This window comes from Musa acuminata, chromosome BXJ2-4 (assembly GCF_036884655.1).
Source record: "Musa acuminata AAA Group cultivar baxijiao chromosome BXJ2-4, Cavendish_Baxijiao_AAA, whole genome shotgun sequence".
NCBI lineage: Eukaryota > Viridiplantae > Streptophyta > Magnoliopsida > Zingiberales > Musaceae > Musa > Musa acuminata.
In genome coordinates this window covers 21,767,868-21,781,426 of record NC_088341.1, presented here as the reverse complement: position 1 = coordinate 21,781,426, position 13,559 = coordinate 21,767,868, and positions in this window count along the sequence as shown.

Here is a 13,559-nt window from a genome sequence, read left to right as displayed (position 1 = left end):
CTTGTGATTTTTTTATATGAATCATCATCTTGATTTCTCTATATTTGATACATGAGATTTCTCTATGAATCAAGATCTTGTTTTTGAACTCCTATATATTTCTTCTTACCATTTTTCTAAAAAGAAGAGATTAATGAATCTATCTATGTCCTTTTTATGAATCTCTTGAAAATAATTTTGATTTGATGATTTGAATTTGAATGAGCTTTATCTTGATTTTTTGAGATTTATAACTAGAGATTTTTATGCATCAATCAAGATAGTATATCATTTTTTCTCATATGTTTCTTTTTGACAATTGCTAAAGAGAAAATAAATGATCAAAATGTTGATTTAATGATGAATGTTTGGTACCAACAATCATGAAGTGATAAATGCTTAAAAATGTTGATTTAATGTTTGGTATCATGAATGCTTTATTATCATGCATGGGAGTAATGATGAAGGTTTTGAATACCAATGTTAGTATCATGTATGATATGATGATTGATTTACTTTTAGTATCATACATAGAAAAAGGATGATATGCAAAGTTTTGAAATTGTGCATGTTGTAAATTGAAATCATAATGATTCACAAACATATTGAAATAAGATTGATACCTTATCTTTGTCATGTTTTGAAAATTGTTGTAAAGGAAAAAGAACTACAACATTGTATTCTTCCCTTGTTTTTGACAATGACAAAGGGGGAGATAAAGTTTGCTAGCTTGCATAATTCAAAGGAGAAGCAAAAATTGCTAACTTGCATATTTCAAGAAGCAAAAGTTGCTTTCTTAAATAACTCAAATATTGCTAGCTTACATTTTTTTAAAATGATGTAAAAATTTGCTAGCATGCATGATGTAGAACTTGCTATCTTGAACATCACCAAGACTTGTTAGTTTGCAATCTCAAGAGAAGCAATAGTGCTATGTTACCTATTTCAAGAAGCAAAACATGCTAAAATTGCACATATAGCAAAATTTACAAACTTGCAAAACTCAAATTTTTGCTAGCTTGCATGATGATAAAACAGAAAATTATGTTTATAATGCAATGATTTGAACTGTAATAAGTCCTAAGCACTTGATAGTTGAACTTTTCCTTTTTGTTGATGACAAAGAGGGAGAAGTATGATGATGTTATGCATAAGTTTATGATAACATGTTGCTTGGATTTTTGAATCTAAGAGTTCTATCAATATGGCATATTGATAGGGGGAGTTAAGGTTAACTCCGTCATCAATTGGTTGTCATCATCAAAAAGGGGGAGATTGTTGAATCTTATATTTTGATGATGAAATTAATTAATAATATTTATGATTTAATCTACGTTTTGAGTGATGCAGGAAGCTTCGATCAGGGAGAGATAATTAAAACAGAAAGAATCATGTTAGACCAGAGAAAAACACGTCAGAAGATTGAACGTCGTGCCGGAGGATCAATCGACGTATCAACAGAAAGCTTCGGGCCATGGTTTCGGCATCAGTCCAAGAAGAGCAGATATTGCGCCAAGGATATTGGAGTTGCGGAGGTCAACTGGCCGATTGGGCAATAGGCCGCAAGAGAAAATGATGCGTCGAAGAATAGGACAAAGCATCGATGGACCAATGACATGCCGTACAACATGATTCATGCTTAGTAATAATTGTTTAGATCAAAGTGTGTTTTATGTGTGTAGGATTGACTACGATATTAAGGAATAAAGCAAAATGAAGTCCGGGAGTCAAGAACGCGATTTCGTTGGGAGTTCGAGAGTTTGTCGGAAGTTCGGACGTTTATCGGAAGTTCTACCGAAATTGATCGAGAAGTCCAGGAGCTTACCAAAGAAGCTCATCAGAATTCTCTAAGAAGATCGTCGTGAAGTCTAGGAGCTTGCCGGGAGTCCGCTGGAACATTGCCGAGAGATCGTCAGAAGTTCACTGGAAGAAACCTAGACTTACGGACTTTGTTTAGCTTAGTAAATGTCTTAAAATTCATAGTTAGTATATAAATGGGATTAGAATTGGGCCAACCCAATTAGGGGATAGTTGGGCCCAAGTTTGGGTTGTGTTGGGCCAAGAGAAAGACCCAAACAGTGACCAAATAGGTGAAACCATCGTAGCACAGTCTCAGGGACTATGTCAGGCGGTGGTACCACCAGTCTGGGTGGTGGTACCGCCTAGACACAGTCTTCTAAGCAGTGGTACTACCTAGTGTCAGGCTGTAGGCAGTGGTATCGCCCGTACCCTGAAATTTTAAGGGATTTGAATTTTGGCTCCATTTTTTAAGTCATTTGGGGTCTACAAATACCCTAGCTATTCCTGCATGGAGTAGCAAGAAAAGTGAATAAAAACTCTATATTTTTAGAGTTGAAAACCCTTGTAAATTATAGAGTCCCTCCTTCTAAAGTTTAGAGATTATTCTAAGAGAGAGTGTGAGGGAAGCTTTGTAAAAAGGGGGTGTAAAGGTTCTCTCTTGAGCCTGCAAAAAGAGAATAGAGTTATAACAAGGAGGTTGATCTTCGCCTATTAAAGGAAGATTATTAGTGGATGCCGGTGGCCTCGATGGAAGAGGAATCGGTGGAGTGGATGTAGGTCACGACGATCGAACCACTATTACTTGGTTTGCATTTACTTCTTGCAATTTACATTTACTACAAGCTGCCCTTCTTTACTTGCTTTACATTCACTATGCTCTTTTGTATGCTTTCAAGTTAATATCTTCTAGAACGGGTTTAATCGTAATGAGATTTTCATACCGACGTAATTTTTACTACTGCACTAATTCACCCCCTCCCCCCCCCCCCTCTTAGTGCCGACTCATTCCTAACAACTGCATGTCAAGTCACACATGCCATCACTCACGTGATTGGCTTGTAGGGCTCCTATGACTAACTATCTCCCACTTGACTTAAAGCCAATCACCTGTGTGTCTGATCCTCATCAGGCCCCTATGACTCTCAAAGACAATCTAAGATAATGACTTTATTAGTGGATTTGTGATATTATCTTCAGATGGAACTCTTTCAACTGCTACATCTCCTCGGGTCATGATCTCTCTGATTAGGTGGAACCACCTTAGAACGTGCTTAGACTTCTGATGAGACATATGTTCATTCACTTGAGCAATCACTTTGTTATTATAGCCAATATAAGGGAATTGACTCCTCGCTGCCCAGCACAACTCCAAGATCTGTGATGATATTCTTCATATAGACTCCCTCCTTTACTACCTCTGTTGCAATAATATACTCCTCCTCTGTGGTCGAGTCAGCATTGTATCTTACTTAGAACTCTTCCAGCACACTACTCCTCCATTAAGGATATACACATACCCCAAATTCGACTTGCTATCATTGACCTCGGACTAAAGACTCAAGTCTGTGTAGCCTTCAACCCTGAGGCTACTATCTCCATATCTAGTAAAAGATCCTTAGTCCTTCTCAAGTACTTACAGATACACTTTATTGCTTTCCAGTGCTCTAAGCCTAGATCCACTTGATACCTACTTGTGACACTCAAAGAATGCATTATATCAGGCCTGGTACATAGCATGACATACATGATAAACCCTATCGCTGAGGCATAGGGTATCCTATCCATGTTTGCCCTTTCTTCAAGAGTTTTTGGGGACATACTCCTAGAAAGTGATATCCCATGTCTCATCGGTATGAGACATCTCTTAGAAATTTTCATGCCAAATCTTATGACAATGGTGTCTATATACTTGGACTGGGACACGCCAAGCATCCTATTGGATCTATCTATATAGATTCAAATCCCCAAGATATAGGATGCTTCCCCTAAGTCATTCATGGAGAAGTGTCTAGATAACCAAACCTTTTGATAAGACCCTAAAGGTCTTATCGTAGTCTCTGATACCAAATGATAAGACCCTAAAGTCTTATCGTCGCTCTGATACCAAATGATAAGACAAAAGGGGAGAAATGAGGATGATAATGATCACTTCGAGGGGATCGGCCTCCTTGATCGCTTCGAGGGGATCGGCCTGTTAGAACCCTTGCAGATTCTAAACTTGGGGTTGATCTCTTTAGGGGATCGGCCTCCTTGGAACTCTATAGGGGTTCCTCCCTCCAAGTTGCTGCTCAAAGGCTGCAGAAAAGATTCATCTATTGCTTGAGAAAAGAGGAGGAATACATGGCTATTTATAGGGCTTCTAAACCCTAACTCCTAATAGGACTCCTACTTAAGACTCTTACTTCTAACCAACTCCTAATAGGACTCCTACTCAAGACTCCTATTCCCTTACAACTCCTAATTCTTCTATAAGAAAAAACCTCCTACATGAATGCCCCTCTCAATTAGGACTCTCCTAGCTAGAGTCCTAACAGAATGTCCCTCTCAATTAGGACTCTCCTAGCTAGAGTCCTAACAGTTTTACATGAATGTCCCTCTCAATTAGGACTCTCCAAGCTAGAGTCCTAACAGACCCGCCCTCTTCAAATCAGCCTTGTCCTCGAGGCTGATGATTCATGAATTCTGGGAATTTGATCTTCAAGTCATCATAGTTCTCCCAAGTGGCATCTTCTATTGGTAGGTTCGCCCACTGTATTAGCACTTCATTAGTGGGTCGTCGTCGTCGAGTCATGATCCGTCGATCAACAATGGCACTTGGCAGGGTCTGGAGTTCTCTTTGGGTAGTCATATTTGGTGGGTAGCTTTGGGCTGTCTTCAAGCACTTATTTAAAACTTCCGTCTGGCCATCGGTTTTTGGGTGATATGCCATACTCCTTTTCAATTTAGTACCCTGCATATGGAATAACTTTGTCCAAAATCTGCTCGTGAAGATGCAAGTAGAATTTATCGTAAGCACAATACGTCCCTTATAGTGTAATTCTTTTGAGTCCCAATTGTAATGAGCCATGGGGCTTGGTGCTTCCTCCAATTTTTTTATAATTTTACTAGTCTCTGAATCTTCCTGCCATTCCATCTTAATATCCTTAAGAAAGTCGCTGGTTGGAAGTAAAACGATCGAAAATTCAGCTTGCTCAGGTAGTTGCGAAAGCGCATCTGCAACAACATTCTCTTTCCACATTTTGTAAGTTATTTCATAATCAAATCCAAGAAGTTTTGTTACCCATTTTTGCTGCTTGGGGGAAGATATCTTCTGCTCCAAGAGATATTTTAGGCTTTTATGGTCGGTCTTGATTTGAAAGTATCGCCTGATCAAGTACAATCTCCACCTCGTTGCTGCGCGCACAATGGCGAGCATCTCCTTATCATATGTTGACTTATTTTGATAGGAGGGAGATAATACCTTGCTAGTGTATGCGAGTGGTCGACCATCTTGCATGAGAATGACTCCAATTCTGACTCCAGATGTGTCGGCCTCAATAATGAAGGGTCGGTTGAAATCTGGTAGTGTTAGCACCGGCGTCGTCGTCATGGCTGCCTTAAGTTTGTCAAAGGCAGCGGAGGCTCTGTCCAACCATTGGAAGACATCTTTTTCTAGTAAGGAAGTAAGTGGTGTACTGATCTTTCCATAGTTTTTCACGAACTTGCGGTAGTAGCCTATTAAACCCAGAAAGCCATGTAGCAATTTTATGTTTCTCGAGGTCGGCCAGTTTTGCATTGCTCCAATTTTGAAGGGGTCCACTGCCACACCTTCCTCTGATATGATATGCCCAAGATATTCCACCTTTTGTTGCAGAAAGAAAAAATTCGTGGTTGTTGTGTGTTCAAAAGGTGGTTTTTCGTATGTCTTCTTCGCATGCTCGTATTTGATGATACCCGGATCAAAGGTCCAGCTTTGTAAAGATTTGTGCTCCCTTTCATCTAGCAATTCATCTACTATTGGAATAAAGTATTTGTCCTTGATGATTATGCCATTGAGAGCTCGGTAATCAACACATATTCGCCTTGTTCCGTCCTTCTTGCGTACAAGTAGCACCGGCGAAGAGTAGAGGTTGCAACTTGGCCGAATAACTCCTGTTTCGAGCATCTCTTTTATAATCCTTTCTATTTCATCCTTCTGGAGATGTGGATACTGATATGGCTGAGCATTTGCTGAAGATTTGCCTGGAAGAATCATTATACAATGATCATGCCGACAGGTAAGAGGTAGGTTGCGCGGTTCGTCAAATATATTTGAAAATTCAGCAAGCAAAGGAAGTAGATTTGGATCTTCAAATTCTGTTGGCTCTCCCTTAGTTTGCTGCTCAAGTTGTACCAAAAAGCCGCTGCATGCTTTATGCAAAACATTCTCCATTTGTTGTGTGCAAATCGTTGTTTTGTCGCCCCCACGTTTCCCGTGCAATGTCACCTGTTTCTCCTTACTGTAAAATTTCATAATTAGTTTCATAAAATTCCAGGAAATATCACCTAATGTCGTCAACCATTTAATTCTGAGCATGGCCTCATGATTGTTAAGAGGGAGAAGGAAGAAATCTGCAATTATCTCTTGGTCCTGCAGCAATAGTTTCTCCTGCAAGCGCCTATGATCACAATTCAAAATCCGTCTGTCGGTGACCTTAACATCAAACCTGCAGCGATTCTCGATAGGTAATGATATCCGAACAGCAAGCTTACTATTTAGGAAGTTAGTAGTACTGCCCGTGTCGATGAGAACAGTGATTGGTTGTTGTTTGAGAAGGCCTCCAATTTTCATCGTTTGTGGGTTTGAGTAGCTAGCTAGTGTATGTACCGTAACTTCGGTCGGTTTTGGCTCTTCTTCTGAATCTTCTTCTTCATGTTCAAAGCTCTCTTTTGGATGTTCAATGACCTCTTCTTCTATCGGTTCAATCATAAGAAGTCCTCCTTTACTACAGCGATGCTCACGGCTCCACGGCTCGTCACAATGCCAACATAACCCCTTCGCATATCGCTCCCGAAGCTCTTCTCCTGTTAACCTCTTTGGTGCAGGGACTTGGTCGACAGTAGGGGGGGCTGAGGGCTTCAATATTACTGGTTGAGGAGTGACCCTAGTCCTCCGAGCTTCATGGTTCAATTGCTCCTCTTGATGTCGTGCGAAAGAGATGGCTGCCATAAGCGTGTACGGTTGTCGCGCTTTAACTTCTCCTCGGATCTCCGGCTTCAAGCCCTCAATGAAGGTCCTCAATAGCTGTTTTTGAGACCAATCATGATTTTGATTAGATAACCTTTCAAACCTGGTTTGGTACTGTTAGAACCCTTGCAGATTCTAAACTTGGGGTTGATCTCTTTAGGGGATCGGCCTCCTTGGAACTCTATAGGGGTTCCTCCCTCCAAGTTGCTGCTCAAAGGCTGCAGAAAAGATTCATCTATTGCTTAAGAAAAGAGAAGGAATACATGGTTATTTATAGGGCTTCTAAACCCTAACTCCTAATAGGACTCCTACTTAGGACTCTTACTTCTAACCAACTCCTAATATGACTCATACTCAAGACTCCTATTCCCTTACAACTCCTAATTCTTCTCTAAGAAAAAATCTCCTAACAGAATGTCCCTCTCAATTAGGATTCTCCTAGTTAGAGTCCTAACAGAGTGTCCCTCTCAATTAGGACTCTCCTAGCTAGAGTCCTAACAGAATATCCCTCTCAATTAGGACTCTCCTAGCTAGAGTCCTAACAGACCCGCCCTCTTCAAATCAGCCTTGTCCTCAAGGCTGAGATTCCATGAACTCAGGGAACCGGGTCTTCAGCTCCTCATATGGTTCCCATGTGGCGTCTTCAAGTGGTAGATTATTCCAATGCACTAGTACTTCAGTAGAGGGATGTCGGCGACGCATCACGATCCTGCGATCGAGGATGGCCTGTGGTTGGGCTTGAATAACTCCATCCTCAGTTGTGTTGGGCAGTTGGATCTGGGGTGACTCGTGTTCTCCCAACTTGGGCTTTAGGCATGATACGTGGAAGACAGGGTGAATTTTGGCATCTTCAGGTAATTTAAGTCTGTATGCCACCGCTCCAATACGCTCTGTGATCTGATAGGGCCCATAAAAACGTGGGGATAGCTTCATGGAGGCTCGAGTGTTGATAGAGAGTTGCTTGTACGGTTGTAGGCGAAGATAAACCCAATCTCCTACTGAAAATTCTCTTTCACTTCGTCGTGTGTCGGCTTGCTGCTTCATTCTGGCTTGAGCGGTAGAGAGATTATCTTTTAACAGTTGTAAGAGTTTGTCCCTATCAATCAATTCTTGGTCAACCTGATCTACCTTGGCCGAGCCAATTACATACTTTGGAATCACAGGTGCTGGTCGACCATACAATGCTTCATAAGGGGCACATTTTGTAGATGAATGATATGTAGTATTATACCACCATTCGGCCCAAGGAAGCCATTTCGCCCACTCTTTTGGTCGGTCGCTAGCGAAACACCGGAGGTACGTCTCTAAGCACCTATTTACCACCTCTGTTTGGCCGTCAGTTTGTGGATGATATGCTGTGCTCATCTTGAGTTTGGTGCCTTGTAACTGAAATAACTCGGTCCAAAATTTACTAGTGAAGATTCTGTCACGATCACTTACGATGGACCTTGGCATCCCATGCAGTTTAACAATATTTTCTATGAAAATCTGAGCAATACTAGCAGCAGTGTAGGGATTTCTCACAGCACAAAAATGAGCATATTTCGTAAGTCGATCAACCACCACGAGAATCGTGCTTTTACCTTTGGAAGATGGCAGCCCTTCAATGAAGTCCATGGAGATGTCAGTCCACACTGAGTCTGGTATGGGTAGTGGTTGTAGCTTCCCTGGATTTGCCACAGTTTCACCCTTGTGCTGTTGACATACATCACATTGTGCCACATATTCAGCAATAATTTTTTTCATCCCTCTCCAATAAAAATTTTGCTTCACTCTTTTGTAGGTTCTTAGGAATCCAGAGTGCCCTGCTGAAGGTATAGAGTGCATTTCATGCAAGATGATTGCGATGCAAGGGGAGTCAGGTATAAGCACAATGCGACCTTTGTAGCGTAAATTCCTCGAATCCCAAGTGTAGTGGGCTATTGCACTTGGATCCTCCTCCAATTTTTTTATGATCTTACTGATCTCTGGATCCTTCTTCCATTCTTCCCTAATGTCCTCGAGGAGACCGGTGGTAGGAAGGGAGATGGCTGAAACCTTAGCTTGTTCAGGTAGCCGTGAGAGTGCATCTGCAACAACGTTTTCTTTCCCCTTTTTGTAAATAATTTCATAATCAAATCCAAGAAGTTTGGTTACCCATTTTTGCTGCTCAGGGGATGATATCTTTTGCTCCAAAAAGTACTTGAGGCTTTTATGGTCAGTTTTAATTTGAAATCGCCGGCCGATCAGGTAGGGTCTCCACCTCGTTACTGCGTGTACAATGGCAAGCATCTCCTTATCATATACTGACATATTTTGATGGGAGGGAGATAATGCCTTGCTAGTGTATGCGAGTGGTCGACCATTTTGCATGAGAACAGCTCCAATTCCGACTCCAGATGCGTCGGCCTCAATGATGAAGGGTATATTGAAATCTGGTAGCGCAAGCACCGGCGTCGTTGTCATGGCTGCTTTAAGTTTGTCGAAGGCAGCAGAGGCTTTGTCCGACCATTGGAAAGCATCTTTTTTCAGTAAAGAAGTGAGTGGTGCACTGATCTTCCCATAGTCCTTAACAAATTTTCGGTAGTAACCCGTTAGTCCAAGGAACCCCCGCAGTAATTTCACGTTTGTAGGTTTCGGCCAGCCTTGCATTGCCTCAATTTTTGTTGGGTCTACCGCCACTCCTTCTTCTGATATTATATGCCCAAGGTACTCTACTTTTTGCTGGAGAAAGCTGCACTTTGGTTGCTTAACAAAAAGAGTATTCTCCCGAAGGATCGTCAAAACAATCCGTAAATGCTGAAAGTGAGTCTCGAGAGAAGGGCTGTAAACGAGAATATCATCGAAAAATACCAGCACAAATTTACGAAGAAAGCTCCGAAATATATCATTCATGAGACTTTGAAAGGTTGAAGGAGCATTAGTGAGTCCAAAAGGCATTACCAAGAATTCATAATGGCCATCATGTGTGCGAAATGCAGTTTTTGGAATGTCATCGTTACATACCCGAATTTGGTGGTAACCGGATCGGAGGTCCAACTTCGTGAAGACTCGAGCTCCTTTCAATTCATCAAGAAGTTCATCCACCACTGGTATTGGGTATTTGTCCTTGACGGTGATGCCATTTAAAGCTCGGTAGTCGATGCACATCCGCCAAGTTCCGTCCTTCTTGCGTACAAGTAGCACCGGTGAGGAATAGGGGCTGCAACTTGGCCGAATCACCCCTGTTTCAAGCATCTCCTTTATGATCTTTTCAATTTCATCTTTCTGGAGGTGAGGATATCGGTACGGTCGAGTGTTCGCTGGTGGCTTGCCCGGAAGGATTGGAATTCGATGGTCATGTTGCCGAGAAGGAGGAAGACCGCGCGGTTCAGCAAATATGTCGGCAAATTCAGTAAGCAATTGGGCAAGATTTTGATCTTCAATTTCTATTTTCTTCCCCTCTGGTTGCTGCTGGAGGTGCATTAAAAAGCCACCATTTACCTTGTGTAAAACTTTCTCCATTCGTTGGGTCGAAACAGTGGTAACGTTGCTTCCGCGCTTCCCGCGTAGGATGATCTGTTTGCCCTTACAGTAGAATTTCATAATTAATTTAGAAAAGTTCCAAGAGACATCACCTAGTGTAGTCAGCCATTCTATACCAAGCACTGCCTCATAGTCATCGATTGGTAGGAGGAAGAAATCGGTGATAATTTCTTGGTCTTGTAGTAATAGTTTCACCTGCGGGCATCTTTGGTCGCACTTTAGGATTCTGCCGTCGGCAACCTTTACATCGAACTTGCTGCAACCTTCAATATGCAGTGCCATCCGAGCAGCAACCTTACTATTCAGGAAGTTATTAGTGCTACCCGTGTCGATGAGAACAGTGATCGGCTGTTGTTTGAGAAGGCCTCCAACTTTCATCGTTTGCGGATTTGAGTAGCCGGCTAGTGCATGTACCATAATGTCGGTCGGTTGTGACTCTTCTTCCATATCTTCTTCTTCATGTTCAAGGCTCTCTTCTAAATGTTCAAAGACCTCTTCTTCTACTGGTTCAATCATAAGAAGTCTACCTTTTTTACAGCGATGCTCGCGGCTCCACGGCTCGTCGCAATGCCAACATAACCCCTTCGCAGATCGCTCCCGAAGTTCTTCTCTTGTTAACCTTTTCGGTGCAGGGACTCGGTTGATAGTAGGGGGGGCTGAGGGCTTTAGTATTGTAGGTCGTGGAGTGATCCTAGTCCTCCGGGCTTCATGGTTCAATCGCTCTTCTTGAAGTCGTGCGAAAGAGATGGCTGCCATAAGCGTGTATGGTTGTCGTGCCTTAACTTCTCCCCGGATCTCCGGCTTTAAACCCTCAATAAAAGTACCCAATAACTGTTTTTCAGACCAATCACGAGTTTGATTAGATAACCTTTCAAACCTGGTTTGGTACTCCTGAATGGTGGAGGTTTGTCGGATCTTTGCTAGTTGTCCGTCAATGTTCTCGTAATAAGTTGGTCCGAAGCGGATCAGTAGTCCTTCTTTGAATTGTCGCCATGAAAGGGCTCCATAAGTGTGTTCAAACCAGTCAAACCATTGTATGGCATCCCCTTCAAGATGTATAGCTGCAATTTCCACCATGGATGCATCTGCAGTTTTATGGTACCGAAAATATCGCTCCGCGCGCGAGATCCAACCAATTGGGTCTCCTTCTTCCCATCTAGGGAAGTCCACTCTCATGCGCGAATAGTTGGGGTCGGTCATAGAACCTCCCCTCTCTTGGAAGTCATCTCTTTGGGCATGATTTGATTGATTAGAGCTCTCTCCTTGATGTGATTTCTTCGGGCTTGGTGGTCGGCCCAAACTGAATTCGGTAAGGAGAGTCCGAATCTTATCCTCCATTCGTGCCTCAAAGGCTTCAAATTTAGCATTGATTGCGTCCTCAGATGCCATAGTATATGACTCCAAATCTGTGATGTTAAGATTTCTCTTTTGTTGACGGGTTAAAGGCATGTATAGGTTTGATAGAAATCAGTGAAAGTTTGCTGCAGAATTGTGTTGTCTTGTAAGAGCAGAATTAACGTCGAAGAAACAGCGGTTTCTCGATGAAATCTCCACAAAAAATTTGAGAGATTTGAGGAGGGAATTGATAGCAATATCTCAGTTTATATGACAGCAAGGATGTCCAATTTAATCAAGAAAAATTCAGCAGTAACAGCAAGAAAATTGGTGTAAGTTGCGATAGCAGAATTCTCGTCGAAAAATTTCAGCAACTTACGATGAAATTTGCAGCAATATAGGAACGAATTTTTTTTTTTTTTTTTTTTGGATTTTCGAATATGGATAACTAAATTGCAGCAGCAGTAAGGTAGGAAACCAGAACCTGTTGCAATTCAGAGGGAGATCAAAGGATGATCTGCGGTGGTGGAGATGACGGTGGAATTTGGCGAAGATCTTTTAAGCAATTGTGGGAATTGCTTTGGGTGGTTGTGGAGGGTTGATGGATGGCTGTGAAAGGGCAGCGAGACGCCAAGAACGCTGCTCTGATACCAGGTGTTAGAACCCTTGCAGATTCTAAACTTGGGGTTGATCTCTTTAGGGGATCGGCCTCCTTGGAACTCTATAGGGGTTCCTCCCTCCAAGTTGCTGCTCAAAGGCTGCAGAAAAGATTCATCTATTGCTTAAGAAAAGAGAAGGAATACATGGTTATTTATAGGGCTTCTAAACCCTAACTCCTAATAGGACTCCTACTTAGGACTCTTACTTCTAACCAACTCCTAATATGACTCATACTCAAGACTCCTATTCCCTTACAACTCCTAATTCTTCTCTAAGAAAAAATCTCCTAACAGAATGTCCCTCTCAATTAGGACTCTCCTAGTTAGAGTCCTAACAGAGTGTCCCTCTCAATTAGGACTCTCCTAGCTAGAGTCCTAACAGAATATCCCTCTCAATTAGGACTCTCCTAGCTAGAGTCCTAACAGGTACTCCTGAATGGTGGAGGTTTGTCGGATCTTTGCTAGTTGTTCGTCAATATTCTCGTAATCGGTTGGTCTGAAGCGAATCAGCAGTTCTTCTTTGAATTGTCGCCATGAAAGGACTCCATAAGTATGTTCAAACCAGTCAAACCACTGAATAGCATCCCCTTCAAGATGTATAGCTGCAATTTTCACCATAGATACATCCGCGGTTTTGTGGTACCGAAAATATCGCTCCGCGTGCGAAATCCAACCAATCGGGTCTCCTTCTTCCCATCTAGGGAAGTCCACTCTCATGCATGGATAGTTGGGGTTGGTCATAGAGCTTCCCCTCTCTTGGAAGTCATCTTTTCGGGCTTGGTGTGATTGGGCAAAGCTCTCTCCTTGATATGATTTCTTCGGGCTTAGTGGTCGGCCCAATCTGAGTTCGGTAAAGAGCGTCCGAATCTTATCCTCCATTCGCGCCTCCAAGGCTTCGAATTTAGCATTGATTGTCTCCTTAGATGCCATAGTATATGGCTCCAAATCAATGATGTTAAGATCTCTCTTTTGCTGTTGGGTTAAAGGCATGTATAGGTTGAGAGAAGTGATGGTCGAAAGTGTTGGTGGATTGGTGGATGTAGGCTACAGTTTAGGCTTGTTTTGTGGCTGTTTTG